The 18,880-nt window shown below is 38.2% G+C and overlaps 1 long non-coding RNA gene across 1 annotated transcript; it reads right to left on the reverse strand.

Moving 5' to 3' along the window:
* Positions 1-12,202: 12,202 nt before the first annotated feature.
* On the reverse strand, positions 12,203-18,069 carry LOC138915633 (uncharacterized). Its single transcript, XR_011421728.1, has 2 exons — positions 17,713-18,069; positions 12,203-12,488 (listed from the first exon to the last, which is right to left on the reverse strand). It is a non-coding gene; the product is annotated as an uncharacterized lncRNA (long non-coding RNA).
* Positions 18,070-18,880: the final 811 nt, after the last annotated feature.

Raw genomic sequence — 18,880 nt, forward strand, 5'->3', positions numbered from 1 at the left:
TGCAGACTATAATTGCGTATGTCACACTAGAGGGATGAAGAATTACAGACTGTTTCGAGCCTGGCCTCTGTTTGCCAAAAAGTATTTCCAGACTTCTAGTCTGTAAGATTCTGAGCACTTGCCACCCCTCACCTGAAAACCTAACCCTAGTTATACCACGTACTTCCATTGCTCTTATGTGCAGCCATCCTCTACAAGGTGCTGAGCTCTCTATTAGTTTAAAATGAGGTTCAGCTGTAACAATGATCCTAAATAACAGCGATTTAAGAACTATGAATGTGTACTCCATCGCGTCAAAGTCCTGAGATAGATGAACCACGTCTTCTATGTTGGTTCTGCTCTGTGAAGTTCCAGGGATCAGGGCTACTGACAACACCCCACTCGCCCATCTTGAGAGTGTGGCAAGGATCATTGTCATCAAAATGGCAGCCATTCTGGCCACCTTCCAGGCAACAGATGTAGGAAGGGATAAAGACAAAAAGGCCAAAGGCACCAATTTTCCTTTTAAGAATATTTCTAGAAGCAGCTACACAACACTCTCTTCAAACGTTATTAGTCAGGTGTAAGTGAGGCTGGGAATTATAGTTTTTATCATAGCAGCCATGATTCTATCTAATAACTGCAGAGGTTTCCAGGAATGGGAAAAGGGGGCATTAGTAATCTTGGCCATAGGCTCTCCAAAGTCACCCCCCCCCCCCCACAGGTGGGGACCCAAATCAGTTTAGCAGTGCAACTCAGGTCAGGCCATTTGCAATTTCCGTAACCCTTTTCCGGTTCTTCAAATGACTGTAATTCCTCATATGACTGTTGTAAGGATTAGGTGAGCTGGCAGATATAAAATGCCTAATGTAGGGTTTGGTACATATTAATGCTCAATAAACACCAGCCTCTACTCTGTCCCCAGCTAAACTCTGACCTTGAACTTCTAGTTTGTGACAATGTGTCTGGTACCACTTGAAATCTCTTTAGATCAGATTTATGTTGACATTTTTTAACTAGTATTTAAGGGTATTTTCTTATTTTGTTGTGGGGAAGTAGAATTATTTAGAGCTATGGATTTTTATAGAATGAGGATTGTTTCAATGCTTTGTAATCTGAAAGCCTTGGAGAGTATACTAGGAAAGAGAAGATATAATGCTCTGCTTTGAGTTTCTACTCACATCACTATTCAGTATACTCTTGGTGGGCCATTTATATTGATCTAATTTTGGATAAACTTTGGATCTTGGCTCTCTTTCTACTTATGATTCCTATTTATGCCCCCTTTCCTCCTCATTTTCTTCTTTCTAACTTCTCTGTCTCCCTACCTCTTCCTTTCTTCCTTTCAAATATATGTACTGAATGTCCATTATGTTTCAATCACTTTGCAAAGTACTATGTGGTATGTATGCAAATATATATTATAGGCTGTTAAATGGAACATTTACTCGATGTCTTGAAATTTTGGCTGAACCAAATTAGCACATGGGTGGTAAAATAAGTACTTTTATGTTCTTAAAAAAAGTAGCATTTGGGCTGGCCTGGTGGCACGGTAATTAAGTTCCCACATTCCACTTTGGCAGCCCAGGGTTCACCAGTTCTGATCCCCGGTGTGGACCTACACACCACTTATCAAGCCATGCTATGGCAGGCACCCCACATATAAAAAAAAAAAGTAGAGGAAGATGGGCATGGATGTGAGCTCAGGGCCAATCTTCCTCAGCAAAAAGAAGAAGATTGGTGGCAGATGTTAGCTCAGAGGTAATCTTCCTCAAAAAAAAGAGTACTAAATATATCCATGCAAGACAGGTTAATAGATAGCAACCTCAGGTTTCAGGTTTTATCTTCCAAATCTCAGGTTTCATCTCTGACATGGAAGTTGTCATTCCCATCTTTTTCTTTTTTTTTTTTCTTTTTTTGGTGAAGAAGATTGACCATGAGCTAAAATCTGTTGCCAATCTTCCTCATTTTGCTTGAGGAAGATTGTTGCTAAGCTACCCTCTGTGCCAATCTTCCTCTATTTTGTACGTGAGACACTACCATGGCTTGATGAGCAGTGTGTAAGTCTACACCCACGATCCAAACCTGTGAAACCCGGGCTACCAAAGTGGCGTGTGTGAACTTAACCATTATGCCACCAAGCCAGCCCCACATCATTCCCATCTTTAACAACAAAAACCAGGATAAACTGAAAATAAGTTACTTTTTCTTTAACCCACCAGAGAACTGAGGGCAAACTGCCACCCAAAATCTGGAGAAACAAGATCATTCAGAGAGACATAGCAGAAGCCACTGGAGCTATAAACTAGGAGGAATACTTAAATGGCAATTTTGACAAATTGTTGCAAGCTGAGTATGAGTTAGCATGGAAGTGAGAAACTCTTGGGATCAAAGTCTTTGGAGGGCCCCTACACCTAAGTGGGCTTTATCTCCAGGAATTCCAGCAGGTCCTCACAGTGAAGCTCCCAGAAAGATCTCCTCCTGGCTCTAGGGAAGAGGAACCATTGTGAAATAAGCCCCAAGCCTTCCCCATAGCAATGCCCACTCTCCAGGGAAAGGACTTTGCCAGAGCCTTATTCCAGCTGGAGTAAGGACATTCCTCCCCATTCTACCCCCTTCTAGCCCTCCTGTCTCACCTAAGGGGAAAAAATAGTTCATGTGGGCCAGGGCTTCAAGGAAGTGGGGCCATCTTGTGGGATTGAGCCGTTAACCTGTGGGATTTGATGCTATCTCCAGGTAGATAGTGTCAGAATTGAGTTAAATTGTAGGACACCTAATCAGTGTCCACTGAGAATTGGAAAATGGCTTAGTGTGGGAAAAAAAATCCATACATCTGGTGTCAGAAGTGTTGTTAGTGGATAGTAGTATGAGAGTCAAGGAGAAACACAGGAGGAATATGTCTTTCCAATTTGGTGGTGTTGGAAAACACGCATCAGAGTAATGTAAACAGAGAGATGGAAACTCTAAGAAGGAATCAAAAAGAAATACTAGAAATAAAAAACACCATAGTAGAAATGAAGAATGCCTTCAATGAGCTCATCAGTAGACTAGACACAGCCAAGGAAAGAATCAATGAGATTGAAGATAGATCAACAGGAACCTCCCAAATCGAAAAACAAAAAGAAAAAAAGAACGGGAGAAAAGGGGAAAAAAACCCAGAACAGAACATCCAAGAACTGGGGGGCAATTTCATAAGGTGTATCACATGTGTAAGTGGAATACCAGAAGGTAAACAAAGAGAATAGGAAGAAGAAGATATATTTGAGAACTTTCCAAAATTAATGTCAACACCAAATCACACATTCAGGAAGCTCAAAGAATAACAAGCAGGACAGACACCAAACACACACACACACACACACCCCATATTCAAACTGTAAAAAATCAAAGACTAAAATCTTTAAAGAAGCTAAAGAATGAAAAACCTGACATATAGAAGAACAAAGATAAGAATTTCAGGGGGCCTTTCATCAGAAACATGTTAGAAAGAAGAGAGTGCATGTTAAATATTTAAAGTGTTGAAAGAAAAAGACTACCTACCTAGAACTCTATATCCAGCAAAATTATCCCTCAAAAGTAAAGGAGAAATAAAGACTTTCTCAGGCAAACAAAAGCTGAAGGAATTCATCACCAGTAAACCTACCCTGAAAGCAAGAAATGTTAAAAGAAGTTCTTTTGAGAGAAGGAAAATGATATATAGGTCTGAAATTTGGATCTACATAAAGAAAGGAAGACTGTTAGGAATAAATGAGGGTAAAATAAAACCTTTTATTTTTATTATTCTTAATTCATCTAAAGGCCAATTGTGTATTTAAAGTAATAATAGTGACGATGTATGTCTGATTATGCATAGGGAGAAGTGAAATGAATAACAGCAATGTCACAAAGAATGGAAGGCAGGAATTGGTAATACTCTGTTATAAGGTACCTGCATGCCACATGAAACTGTATAATGTTATTTAAAAGTAGATTTAGATTAAAGCTATATATTGTAAACTCTAGATCAACCATTAAAAAAAATTTTTAAGAAGTATAAATTGATACACTAAGAAAGGAAATAAAATAGAATTATACAAAATGGTTAATTAAAACCAGAGAAAGAAGAAAAAGGGGGCAGGGAAGAAACAAAGAACAAATTCAACAAGCAGAAAATGCTTAATTAATCTATATGAAAAATCACTTCAAATGTGAATGGTTTAATACACCAATTAAAAGGCAGAAATTGTCAAAGTGGAGTACAAAAATAGGACTCAACTATATATTAGAAGAAACTCACTTTAAATATAAAGACTCAAGTTAAGAATAAAGGGATGGAGAAAGATATACCATGCTAACACTAACCAAAAGACAGCCGAAGTAGCTGTATTAATTTTAAGACAAAGTAGGCTTCAAAAAGCTTTATCAGGGATAAAGAGAAACATTACTTAATCATAAAGGGGGTCAATTCTCTTTGAAGACATCATAATCTTAAATGTGTATGCATTAACAACAGAGGGTCAAAATAGATAAGGTAAAAACTAATAGAACTGAAAGAAAAATTAAGCAAACCTACTAGTATAGTTAGAGATTCAATATCCCTCCATCAGTAATGCATAAATAAAGCAAGTAGAAAATTAGGAAGGATACAGATCATCTGGATAGCACTATCGATTGATCTAGTTGACATTTATAAAATACACCATCCAACAATGGCAGAATATACATTTTTCTCAAGCTCATCTGGAACATCCATCAAGATAGACCACATACTGGGCCATAAAACACACCATAACAAATTTACAAGAATTGAAATCCAAAGAAGTCTATTCTCTGACCAAAATAGAATTGAACTAGAAATCAATAACAGAAAAATATCTAAAAAGCTGCCAAATATTTGGAAATTACTCACCACACTTCTAGATAACACATAAGTCAAAGAGGAAGTCTGAAGAGAAACTTAAAAATACTTTCAATGAGGGGGCCAGCCCCGTGGCCGAGTGATTAAGTTCACGCGCTCTGCTTCAGTGGCCCAGGGTTTCGCCAGTGCGAATCCTGGGCGCGGATATGGCACCACTCATCAAGCCACGCTGAGGCAGCGTCCCACATGCCACAACTAGAAGGACCCACAATTAAAAATACACAACTATGTACTGGGGGGCTTTGGGAGAAAACAAGGAAAAATAAAATCTTTAAAAAAAATCGCTTTCAACTAAATACAAATGAAAATACAACTTACCAAAATGTATGGAATGCAGCAAAAAAAGTGCTTAGAGGAAAATTTATGTCATTAAATGTATCCTTTAGGAAAAAAGAAGGCTTTCAAGTCAATAACCTAAGCATCCATGTTGTAGAAAAGAGCAATTTAAACCTACAGCAAGGAGAAGAAAAGAAATAATAAAAATTAAAGTAGAAATCAGTAAAGTTGAAAACAGGAAAACAATAGAGAAAATCAGTGAAATGCTGAGATAGGAGATAAAATGGAATCATACAAAATGGTGAAAACTAGAGAAGGCAGAAAAGAGACCAAGAAAACTGACAAACCTCTAGTTTTCTTAATGTCTGGCAGAGCAGTCCTCAATACGTTCTTCTTAAGATTGACTTGGATTCTCATGGCCCTTAGTCTTCAATTCCTCCATTAAATTTTTAGAGCCAGTGTATTAAAGTTTCTTTTACTAAGATCATAAATGTGTGATTTCTTTTAGTTTTCTGACGTAACTTATAAAACTGGAATTAGCTCTTCCTTGAAAATTTGATAAACTGTACTCATAAAACTGCATGGGTTTGCAAGTTTTGAGAAGGAGGATCTTTGATCATCATTTTCATATGTTTAGTTTTTACTGGTTGATTCAAGTTCTCTATTTCCTCTTGCATTCATTTTGAAGTTTTATCTCTTTCTAGGAATTTAGCCATTTCATTCAGGCTTTCTGTTATCATGTAGCTATTTATAATAATCTTTAATTATAGATCTCTCTCTGTAATTGTTTCCCCTCTTCTGTATTACAAATGATAGCAAATCCACCTATTTGTTCTATACCCACATTGCCTTTATTGGAAGTTGGAGCTTGTGTATTTATTTTAACGTCTACATATTTTTTTCTAGAAAAAATTAATAGCACTGGGATTTGCCAAAGAGGCTGCCTTTTTAATAGAGATGTGCACTGTTTAGCCTCCCAAGGCAAGTAGCTTGGCCAGGCCCTGAGACATGTCTGAAGCTGCACCAAGAAAGATTTGAAATTGGGAAAGGAGTGAGATTAAGAGATTTAGGAGCTAGAGGCTTTAATTGATACAAGGCTTTACAAACTTGGATAACAAATTGTGTATAATCACAACTACACAAAAAACATTTTAAGCAATTTAAGATCATTTGGGGAATACCTTATGTACAGGCCCCCAAACTATCTTAGGTGTTGCCTCAATGGGTAATGTGACTAAGGTTGATTTTTCACTTCTCTTTCCTGTATCTTTCAAACTGCAATGTGGGTGTCATAGATGCTGTTGGTGCCCCACCCAGATCTCCTTCACCCGCTGACACACCCACCCCCGCTGCCGCAAGTGATTGCTAACAGCTTACATCTGTAACCTTCTCCCCAGACTCTTCCTTGCCTAACTAGATCCAATCACCCACCTCAGGGCCTGTGTTTGCTTATTTCAGGAAATAAGGGAGACCACTCAGTGATACAATTTAAGCTCCAGACCCCCTCCACCCTGAGGAGCCAGTCAAGATAAGACCTTACTTGCCCACACTCTGCTTAGCTCTTTCCTCTTCCCTATACAACTTCCCTCACAGCCCTACAGGTTTTTAGCAACCAACCCATTTATTGAGTGGTGGGAAGGCTGGGAGTTTTAAGTGGCCCAGAATAAGAAAGGGCTCTGCAGGTGAGCTGTATAAGCTGTGGCATACGTAGCCCTACTACTTGGGCCATATGACCCGGAAGACTCCCTGATACTAGAAATCCAACAGGAAAGATGCTAGCATACTTCTGGGTTTCTGCAGCAAGATTACACTATCCGTAGTAGGAAATCAGCTACTGGCATCTAACTGGGCCGTGGTAGAGATAGAGCATCTGGCTGTTGAACGTTGAGTAACTATGTAGCAAGAACTTCCCATATGAGATAAGAACTGGCTGATGTCACCAAGACATAAGATTAGGCAAATCTAGCTTCATTTCATCACAAGATGGATGTGGTTTATCCAGGATCAAGCTTGGACAGGCTCAGAAAGCACAAGTAAGGTGCACATACAGATCAGTCAGGCTCCCAAGTCACCTTCCACTGTTGCATTGGTTCCACTCCTTTAACTCACACCTATAGAAAGTCCCCCATGACCAGGTGACAGAGGAAAAAACTTGGGCTTTGTTCACACTCCGGTAGCTTCCGTATGTTGGTACAAGTCAAAAAAGGACTGCTTCTACACTTCAACCCCACTGGGGCTGGGAAGCTACAAGACAGCGGGGAACGGAAATCATCCTAATGGGCAGAGCTTCAAGCAGTATATCTGGTCATCTCCTTTGTGAAAGAGAAGCGGTTCAAAGTGAGGATACACATAGACTCTTGTGCGGTGAGAAATGGCTCATGGGGATCGGAGCCTGGAAGGAGCAGATTTGAACTATCAGAGAGAAGGAGGTCTGGGGAAGGGGCAGGTAGATGGGCAAATGGGAGTGGCCATAAAGCCTGAGGATCTTTTTATCACGTTAATGCCCACAGAGTATGAAGTTCTAACGTAAATGCCATATCAGAATTCCAGAAGAATGAGAAAATGGAAGAAATACAATATGTGAAAATGTAATGGCAGAAAATGTTCTAGAATTGATGAACTGGTGAAAGAACACTAATCCTCAGATTCCAAGGGTTCAAATAACTTCACGCAGAATAAAATAAAAATAAATCCACACCTAGATATATTACCTAAGCAGAAATGACCACTAGGGTTACTGCTGAACTCTCGAAAGCAATCTTTACAATCAGGAGAGAGTGAAATAATGTCTTCAAGGTGAGAAAAATTAACTGTCACCATAAAACTGTACAAAATATGTTTGGACAAAACAAAAATTCTTTTAGAAATATCTTTTAGAAGATTCTTTTAGAAATGAGTGATCTAAAATGTCTATTTTATTAAAAATATCTTTTTAGCAATGTATCCTTTAGAAATGAGAATGGAATAAAACAATTTCAGACACATGAAAACTGGGAGAATGGGCCACCAGCAAACCCTCACTATTTAAACTCTAAAGGATCATGCCACAGGTGGGAAAAAATGATCCCAGAGAGAACGGTGAGCACAGAAAGTAGTAAATTGTGAATAACTCTAAATGAACATGTGCTTTATAAAACAATAATAAATGTATAGTTTTGAAGGGTTAAAAAAAGGTGGGATTAAACACATCCAAAACTATTAAGAGATAAGTCAGGAGAGTATTCTGAGGCGCATGTACTACTTGAGAGGAGATATTGATTTCAGATTTTAAAAAATTAAATGTATATGCTAACATTGCTTGGGTTGTAAAATTTTTAAAAGGTAGAAATATAGTATATAACTTTCAACAAATAGGAGGAAAATCTATGAAATGAGAAAATATATTCAATAATTCTAAAAAGAGAGAAGCCATGGGAAAGAAAGAAAAAGTATCATAGAAAAAGCAGAATTGGGATTGTGGGGAGATGCCAGAGGCTGTGACAAAGCTTTTCAATTTATCCAAATCGTTACAGAGAAAAAAAAAACCAGACGGAGCCTCAAGAGCAAAAGCAAAACCCATAGTTAACATTTTCAGCAAAATTAGGTGACAAATAAGTGAGAAGAAATCATCAAGACCTGTGTGATATACAGCCCCTGTAAGGGAACTTGCCCAGGAAAGCAAGATGCCTGACAGGAAAATCCCAAAGAGCCAGTAGGAGCCTGCGAATGTGTGTCTGGCCACTTTGAGAACAGCGACCCAAGTAGAAGAGGTTTGCCACTCTTATGGAAGGTGAGTATGATGTGTCTACGGTGAGGAGGAGGGGCTGGAGGAGCCTAGTCTCTAACAATCCTACAAGCTGACTAACCAGAGCTCCCTTCCAGGACAGGGCACAACCATTAGGAGAAAGTCCTGGGAGTGGAATCAAAATTGTACAGGATAAGAACATCAGAAAAGAAGGAAAGAGAGTCTGTATAGAAGAGAGGAGAGGAGAAAGAGATAGGAAGAAAGGAGAGTTATGAAGTTAGAAAAGCTACCCTGAACACCACCACCTTCTAATTGTCAAGAAAACTAACTTCTCATTAAAAACACAACAGAAAAGTCAAGGTCAAATCTCACTCAAAGTTACTTTAATAAAAAAGAACAGGGAGAAAAATAACATCTTTTGAAACAATGGATGGAAGTATGCCAAAAGGAATGCCCATAGAACAGGTCAAAACTATAACTTTCTCTTCTTTTAAAATGAGCCCCCAAAAAATGAAGAAAACAATAGAATACAAGAAGGAAAAACATAATTCAGACCCAGAAAAACTCCGAAATAAGGTCACACAACTAAGGAAAAAGAAATAAAAAGAAAGTTTATTTCAGAAGTGAAAACTAAACCAGCAGGAACAAGTGAATAAACACAACAGATAATACTGACAAATAAATACAGAGTGGAAAGGAGAGAAATGATAAAAATCAAAGCTAAATGAAGAATTTTACATGACTGTTCATAGCAGCGCATTCATCATAGCCAAAAAGTAGAAACAAGTGTTCATCAATTGATGAATGGTTTAAAAAAAAAAAAGTGACATATCCATACAATAGAATATTATCCAGCAATAAAAAAATGAATTATCTCCAGACTTTTCTACAGCAACATTTACGCAGGAAAAAAGGAGGTAACATATTTAGGATACTGAAAGAAAGAAAATGTGAGCCAAGGCTTTTCATATTGAGAAGAATATCAAGTATAAAGAGCACAGACAAAGTATGATCAGCACGATAATATTCAGGGAAGAGTGTTCCTATGAGTCCTTCCTGTGGAATCTACTAGAGCGTAAACTTCAGACAAGCAAAAAAAGACTACAGAAACATGTGTAGTAAAGAATTTAATCCTTACCCAAAAGAGGTCTGGCCTTTCTTGGGTTTCTGGAAAGTAATCTCTAGGAACTTAGAATATCATGACCGATAGGAGTGTTTTTGTTTGCCTGGGGACCTTGAGTCACACTGGATAGTCTAACAACTTGATTTGGAGTAGGGACTGACCTTACCTTAAGGTGGGAGCTGGCCACACCAAATAAGAACAATGATATGATTTGAGGTGGGCCTTTGAGTCAGATGGAATCGGTTAACCTGGAGATCAATCACAGGAGCAACCACGCCTAGGTGGGGGAGCCCCAGTAAGCACTCTGGACACCAAGGCTTGGTTGAAAAAACTGCATATATATTGTCACACATTGATGCCAAGAAAGTAACACATCCTGACTCCACAGAGAAAAGACGGGAGCTCTGCATTTGTTATCTGCCCAGACTCCACCCTATGTGCTTCTTTTCTTGGCTGATTTTATTTTATTTTTTGTTTGCTTGTTTTGTGTTTTTACGAGGAAGATTAGCCCTGAGCTAACATGTGCCACCAATCCTCCTCTTTGTGCTGAAGCAGATTGGCCCTGAGCTAATATCTGTGCCCATCTTCCTCCTCTTTATATGCAGGACACCTGCCACAGCACGGTTTGATAAGTGGTGCACAGGTCCACACCCAGGATCCGAACTGGCAAACCCTGGGCCACCGAAGCTGAATGTCTGAACTCAACTACTACGCCACTGGGCCAACCCCTCCTCTTGGCTGATTTTAATCTGTAGCCTTTCCCTATAATAAATCATAACCACTAGTATAATAGCTTTCAGTGAGTTCTATCAAATTATTGAATAGGAGGATAATTTGAGGAACTCTTCCAAACTTGCAGTTGGTATCAGAAGGGAGGGCAGTTTTGTGTGGACTGCATACCCTCTAACATTTGTTGTTGGCTAAGGCCTTGCAGACATCAACATAAGGATTGGCAGTGAGCACTACAACATGTGATTACTAGTCGAACTAAAGTTAAATAGGGGCTAAAAGGGAGATAGTCTGACATGCAATGTCTGTTTGCTCAATTTAGATATTGTACACCTATAAAAATGGGGGAGTGGGGAAGCATATACAAAAAAAGTTTAGTCTTCCCAGTAAATACATTGATCAATAAATATATTTATTGGTAGTATTACTATTGTTATTCTGAAACTTATGTGTGTAATGTGTGATGAAATAATTGGACATTCTAATTCTGTAATCTCCTGTGTCCCCAAGAACAGTATTCTTAGTGTGAAGGAAAGGAGATAAAGATGTAACAGAGAAGAGATTACTAAAATTATCTTCTAGTCCTGATTTGAATGTGTGTGTATATGCTTTCTAGGCCTCCCATACCATATGGTATGTGGTATGGGAGGCCTAGAAAAAGTAACTCAGTAGCAACAAATATCCCCAAGTGCCCAGAGTGTGGTCTTGAAATATCATTTACCACTAAAAGAAACTGGAGCTTCTTGGAGCTGCTTGCAAGACTGGGGCATGAAATACACTAGATGTACCTAGAAAAGTTATCATACCCGACAGCAAGGAAGCTATCAAAGATTGCTAAGATTGTGTTAAAAGGATTCAGGGGTCAACTTGAAGAGGCTCCCACTTGCCAAAGATTGGACAATTTGAGTTTCAAAAAGCTCAAATTCATCAATAATTCATCAATTAATAACTCATCAATATATTTCAACACATGATTTCATAATGATATATTTTTTAAAAATGGGTCATCCTTAGAAGGATGATAGGGAAGAAATTATTATCTTGAAAACTATTACAGAAAAGGAAAGAATCAATATTTTAGCCTGCCTTTCCACTATGAACTACAACACACTGGGAAACCCAGCAGTAAATGAGGGGATCCATCTCATAATAAAGTGAGTCACTATAGGATGATAAAGTGTCCAATATACCAGTTCTTGCATTTACCTAATAAAGTATCCTCAAATGTGTAAAGCTAATATATAAAGCTACAGTTGACAGAACTAATAGGAGTCAAATACAAATTCATAATCAGAGTAGGAGATTTTAACACACTCCGTTCTATAATTGATTGGTCAAGGAAACAAAAATCATTAAGAACATAGCAGTTGTGAACAGCAAATGAACAAACTTGATCTAATAGATGGTTCTAGAACATTGCGACCAACAAGTGGTATATTAGTCGTCTATTGCTGTGTAACAAATTACCCCAAAATTTAGCAGCTTAAAATAACCAACATTTATTATCTCGCATTTTCCATGGGTCAAGAATCGGGAAGCATCTTAGTTTGGTGGTTCTCATTCAAGTCTCTCATGAAGTTGCAATCAAGCTGTCTGCCAAGACTGCAGTCTCATCTGAGGGCTGGGCTGGGAGAGAATCTGCTCACTCTCATGGTTCTTGGAAGAACTTAGTTCCTTGCTTGCTGTAGGCCAGAGACTTCAGTTCCTCACCACATGGGTCTCTCAAACCCAGCAGCTTGCTTCCTCCCGTAGCAAGGGATCTGACAGAGAGAGAAAGCAAGTGAAAGCACCCAAGATGGAAACTGCAGTCTTTCTTTCTCCTCTTCCTCCCTTCCTTCTTCTTCTTCTTTTTTTCTAACAGCTGTATTGATCTATAATTCACGTACCATACAATTCACCCATTTAAGTGTATGATTTAATGGGTTTTAGTATACAATATTCACTATTCATAGAATTGTGTGATATTCTCCACAATCAATATTAGAACGTTTTCATTACCACAAAAAGATATCCCATTCCCATTATTTATCAACCCCAGTTAGCCTATCCCCCAGCCCCAGCCCTAGGCAGTAACTAATCTACTTTCTGCCTCCACAGATTTTTCCTATTCTTGACACTTCATATAAATGGAATCATATAATATGTGCTCATTTGTGATGGACTTCTTCCACTTAGTATGATGTTTTCAAGGTTCAGACATGTTGTAGTACATATTAATACTTCATTCATTTTTAAGCTCAAAATATATTCCACATTTTATCTATTCATCAGTGATGAACATTTGGGTTGTTTCCACGTTTTGCCGATTATGAATAACGCTTCTGTGAACATTCATGTAACAAGTTTTTATATGGAAATATGTTTTTATTTCTCTTGGGTATATACCTAGAGTGGAATTTCTGGGTCAAATGCTAACTCTAAGTTTAACCACGTGAGGAACAGCCAGACTGTTTTCCAAAGCAGCGGTACCATTTTGTATTCCCACCAGCAATGTATTAGGGTTCCAATTTCTCCACATCCCGGCCAGCAATTATTATCTGACTTTTTTATTCTAGCTCCCCTAGGGAGTGCAAAGTGGTATCTCATCTTGGTTTTCATTTGCATTTCAATGATGACTGATGATGTCGAACATCTTCTTATGTGCTTACTAGCCATTTATATATTCTTCTTTGGAAAAATACCTATTCAGATCCTTTGCCCCTGTTTTAATTGGATTATTATTTTCCTTTTTATTATTGAGTTGTTAGAGTTATTGATATATTCTAGATGCAAGTCCCTTATCAGATATATGATTTGCAAATATTTTCTTCCATTCTGTGGTTGTCTTTTCACTTTATTAATAGTGTCCTAGCAACATCACTGATTGACATAGATGGAAAAATCCTAAACAAAAATAATGGCAAACTACCTCAACAATGGATTAAAAAATCGAATCAAGACCAACTTGGAGTTGTTCCAGGAAAGCAAATTTAAAGTAGAAAAAAAAAATCATATGGTTATCTCAATATATGCAGAAAAAGTATTTAATGATGATAAAATAAAAAAGAAACTCAGCAAACTGAGAACAGGAGAGTACTTCCTTAATCAAATAAGCACAATCTACAAAAAAGCAAATAACAAAGAAAAGGAATGAAAATCCAGACATGTCAGAGTGGAGAAAAAAGAAAAGGAAGATGCTCCGAGTGGATTACCACTTGTGCCCAGGGAGGTGGGGAGAGGTTTGGACACTGAAGCCAGATGGCACACTCAAACCTAGGCTTCACCACTTAAGAGCTTTGTGACCACGAGAAATTACTTTTTTACTTCATCTGTAATATGTAGATAATGATAGCATTTATCCTATAAAGTTGCTATGACAATTAAATAAGTTAATATATGTTCAGCAGTCTCAAGTAGTGCCTAGCATATAGGAAGCACTCAACAAAGATTAGTTTACAAGGTTCTACACTATTACTCCTCCATCTTTGCGTGATGTCTTCAGTTTAAACCACCCTCTATTTCTCTGATACCTAACAATTCTCCCAATTTTTCCTTCATTCATAGAATTTGAACCTAGTTCTCTGGTTCATGGCTCCATCCTGCCCCTTCATCCTACCACCCTTTTGATAACTTGGATGATGCTGTCAATGTACCCATGACTAGTTCAGCTCTCCAGGATCACTACTCCTCTCTAGCATCACCTTGTCTATGGGCTTCCCTATAGCTTGCTGTAATGGATGGAATGTTTGTGTCCCTCCAAAATTCATATGTTGAAATCCTAACCCCTCAATGTGATGGTATTCAGAATTGGAGCCATACAGTCTGTGGTATATACATATTTTTTTTTTTCCTGAGGAAGGTTCACCCTGAGCTAACATCTGTTGCCAATCTTCCTCTTTTTGCTTGAGGAAGATTCGCCCTGAGCTAACATCCGTGCCAATCTTCCTCTGCTTTATACATGGGACGCCTACCACAGCATGGCTTTTGCCAAGTGGTACCATGTCCGCACCTGGGATCTGAACCGGTGAACCCCAGGCCACCAAGAAGTGGAACGTGTGCACTTAACCACTGCGCCACCGGGACAGCCCCTGGTGTAGTTTTTATAGTAGCCCAAGCTGACTAAGACATTTGCCTGCCCTGTTCCCTCATCCCTGATGTCTTCAATTTCAGTATCCCGTTGTGATTACCATCTCCAGTTCCTCTAACTCTCTCATATTTACATCTTTCTCCCCTACTTCAGCAGGTTCCTTCCATTCTATCATTGTCAACCTGTATTCCTTTATAATACTATCTTCAATGAACATGTTTTTCAGTCTGTTACATAACAAAATTGTTTTATCACCTGAACTAACAGCTGGCTTCCTGTTAAAAATTTCCTTCTACCTCACTGATATTTCTTTTTGTTCTTCTTCACATCTTTCTTCAACACCTCTGAAGTGCAGGCCGTCCCTGGGGTTTCTTCCTCACATCACTCTGATGTTCGCTCTGGCACCTTCCTTGGTTTGATAAACAATCAAGTGTATTTCATAAAACAAAAATAATCATCACCTCCTATTTTTTCAGCAACCACAAATATGCCCATTGCTCCCAAATCTGCATCTGAGTCCCAGCTCTTGCCCCTGGACTTGGATATGTGAAACCTGATGGACATGGGCACTGATCCTTCCCCTTCAAATAAAACAGGACCCTCCGCCCTGATACCCTCTGTGTCGGTTGGTGGAACCACCATCCATCCAAGCACCCTGGAATTCATCCTCCATTCTCCCTCAGTAGTATTGAATTTCAAGGTACCAGCAACTGAAGGACACAAGAAAAAATATCTGGAAAGAATTCAATATTTGAAATAGCACACACACAAAAAAAATTTACTACAGGAAAAAAATCAAAAAACAGAACTTGGGTGAATTTCCTTATACTCATTATATGGCCCATTACAACTTTTAAAAATTATACGTATGGGGCCAGCCCAGTGGCACGGCGGTTAAGTTCACACATTCTGCTTCAGCGGCCCGGGGTTTGCCAGTTCAGATCCCGGGTGCAGACATAGCACCGCTTGGCAAGCCGTGCTGTGGTAGGTGTCCCACATATAAAGTAGAGGAAGATGGGCCAGTCTTCCTCAGCGAAAAGAGGAGGATTGGCAGTGGATGTTAGCTCAGGGCTAATCCTCCTCAAAAAAGAAATTCTCAAAAAATATATATATACATGTACAATGAGGCAACACAATCTTATCTGGGGGAGTGAGGGGTAAGATCACTAGATTTTCTTCTATTTAGAGATCATTAATCAGAAGAAGTATAGGGGCCAGCCCCTTGGCATAGGGGTTAAGTTTGCACTCTCTGCTTTGGTGGCCTGGAGTTCACAGGTTCAGATTCTGGGTGTGGACCTCACCCTGCTCATCAAGCCATGCTGTGGTGGCCTCCCACATAAAAAACAGAGGGAAATTAGCACAGATGTCAGCTCAGCAATAATCTTCCTCAACCAAAACAAAAAAAAGAAAGAAAGAATAAGTATAAATATATTTTTATAAAATTTTATTTTATAAATAAAAATACATTTATAAGAAATATAAATATACATTTATAAATTTTATAAGTATATAAAATTTTAAAAAGGAATTTTTGTAAACATGTAAAAAACTCAGAAATATGTAAATTAAAAAGAGAAATTCTACATAATAACACTATAGAGAAATGATCACTACCAACATTTTAGTGTAGTCTTTTTCAACTCCTTTATTTTGTGGTTTTTATGAAATTGGAATCAAAAAAAGCCTATCTTTTTTCCACTCACCATTATATCTTACATATTTCCAACTTATTAAAAGTCTCTAAATCATAGCGTTTAATAGCTATAAACTATTCTCCTAAATATATAGCACATTTGTTGCAGTCTAATCATTTTAAAGTACTAGAGTATTACTATAACTAAATGAAAAATTTCCCTTTGAAATAAAATAAAGATAATGTGTAGGTGAAGTGAAGACATTGCTATTTTGAAAATAAAATACAGTTTTAGCCTGAGTTCCCCTCAATAAAATATTCACACTTGGTTTCTGGTCTGTGATTTTACCACTTCTATAAAATCAGGCTTATTTTCACAGTCATTTATGTTTTCATAACGTAATCATTACCAAATTTTGTGAAAACAAGAATCAAATGCTAAAGGCTTGTATGTATTATATATGTATATACAGGTTCTGATGTTTATGCTATATAGATGACAGAACGTAAAGTTATTTATAAAGTTATTCTGATATATATATTTGCTGTATTTTCATTTTCAAAAAATAAATAAATTTATAAGTAGTATTGAGCAAAAGTATGCACACAAAAGTTCATAATTCATGATTTTCAAGGCAAGGAGAAACCATATCTTGTAAATTATATATGCTATTGACTCACTGTACTTTTTCCTTGTGGTAAGCTGTGTGCATGTGTGTGTATGAGCATATCTATGTAATGGATACATACATGCATGCATTTATATGTGTAGATATTTATATGTGGCAATTGTACTAATTACTATTCTGCCTTATAATTGTTCAACTTCCTTCCTTCTAAACCAGTTCTTACTACTCTATAGTACGTGATTGAATGGCAAGTCACAGTTTTAGTATAGATTCTTATTTGTGTCAACTAAGTTAAATAATTAAATTCCATCAAAAGCAAAACTTTAAAAAGTGGGGCATAGTCTAAAATTTAATCAGGAAAGGAATATGTAGTGTTCCATCAACATCTATACTAAATTGTAAAAAGATTTAACTGCCTTTCCCCATATTAGAAATCATGCTTGTTTGTTCATTTTTAAGCTCCCTCCAAACCAGCTCATTTTTAATACTTTGGGTCCCTAAAAACCTCGGTCTAGGCCTTTCCTTCTCTTTTAGCCCCTATTGGTCACCATGTCCTGACAACTTGTCATTCTAAATATCTCTGGCATGCCCACTATCCCACCACCCCACCCTCATCCTTAACAACCACCACCCCGGTTAGGCTCTTCCCCTCTCACCTGGAATTTTAAAGAGCTTTCTCAATTGTCTCCCTGCCTCCTGGCACATCATCCTGTCCACAGGATGGCTGGAGTGGCCCCTCTCAAGAGCAATTCCAAAACCGTCTCAGTCCCTTGAAAAACACAAAAAGCTGAAAAACAAAACTTCTTTAACAGTACCACACTGACAACAGGACAAAGTCCGAGAACCTTAGCATAACTCAAGGCTTCCTTGATGCCTTCTGGTGTTTCTCAGATGTGACGTCCCAAGCACTTTTATCAGATTCATTTGGAAACTGTTAGAAATTCACATTCCTGGATTTCACCTCAGGTCTGCTCAACAGAATTGCTGAGAGAGGGCCCAGATTCTACAAAATTACCAGGTTTGACAAATGAAACATGTGAAGACTCCTGTCTACACTCGCCCTTCCCCCGAGCTCATTTGTCATCACTCACCAACAAAAACAATATTTCCCAACCCTGGATCCTTGTTAAAATCACCCAGGGAAATTTTTTAACACCAGTGCCCAGGCATCTTGAGATGAATTAAAGAAGACTATCTGGGAATGAAGTCCAGAAATTGGTATTTTTTTAGAGGTCCCTAAGTGAATCTAATATGCAGCCAGGATGGAGAAGTACCGATAGTATTTAAGGTGGAGCTGCTCTGAAAAGTGCCTACACATCTATGATGTATCTCACCTCTAGTGCTTCACCCAAAACACTCCCTACCTGGAATGTACCTCCGCCCTGATATTTGAAAACTAATTCCTCTTCATTTCTGAAGACTCGGCTTAGGTAATGTTAATAATTTCAGGGAACTCTCCCACACTCCCTCCCACAGGCTGGGTTTGGTCCACTCTCTCTGGGCTCCCTTAACACCGAGGGTGTATCTCTAATATTGTAATAAGTATAATTGTGCATATATTATAATTGTTTCTCTCTGTCTCCTCCAAATAAGTTTTGAGCTCTTTAAAGGCAAAGACCATAGCTCAGGCATCTTTGCATCCTTTGAGCTTAACAGCATCTGGCATATGGTAAGTACTGAATGAACGATTGTCAATTGAATAAATGAAACAATGAATGACTTGATCTTCTTGATAAAACAGTAGATGGGTCACCTTCTGCAGTAAGAGGACTAGGATGAAGCTAGAATATTGGAAAGAGGACAATATTTGAGACTATGGATGTG

This window comes from Equus caballus, chromosome 9 (genome assembly GCF_041296265.1).
Source record: "Equus caballus isolate H_3958 breed thoroughbred chromosome 9, TB-T2T, whole genome shotgun sequence".
Taxonomy (NCBI): Eukaryota; Metazoa; Chordata; class Mammalia; order Perissodactyla; family Equidae; genus Equus; species Equus caballus.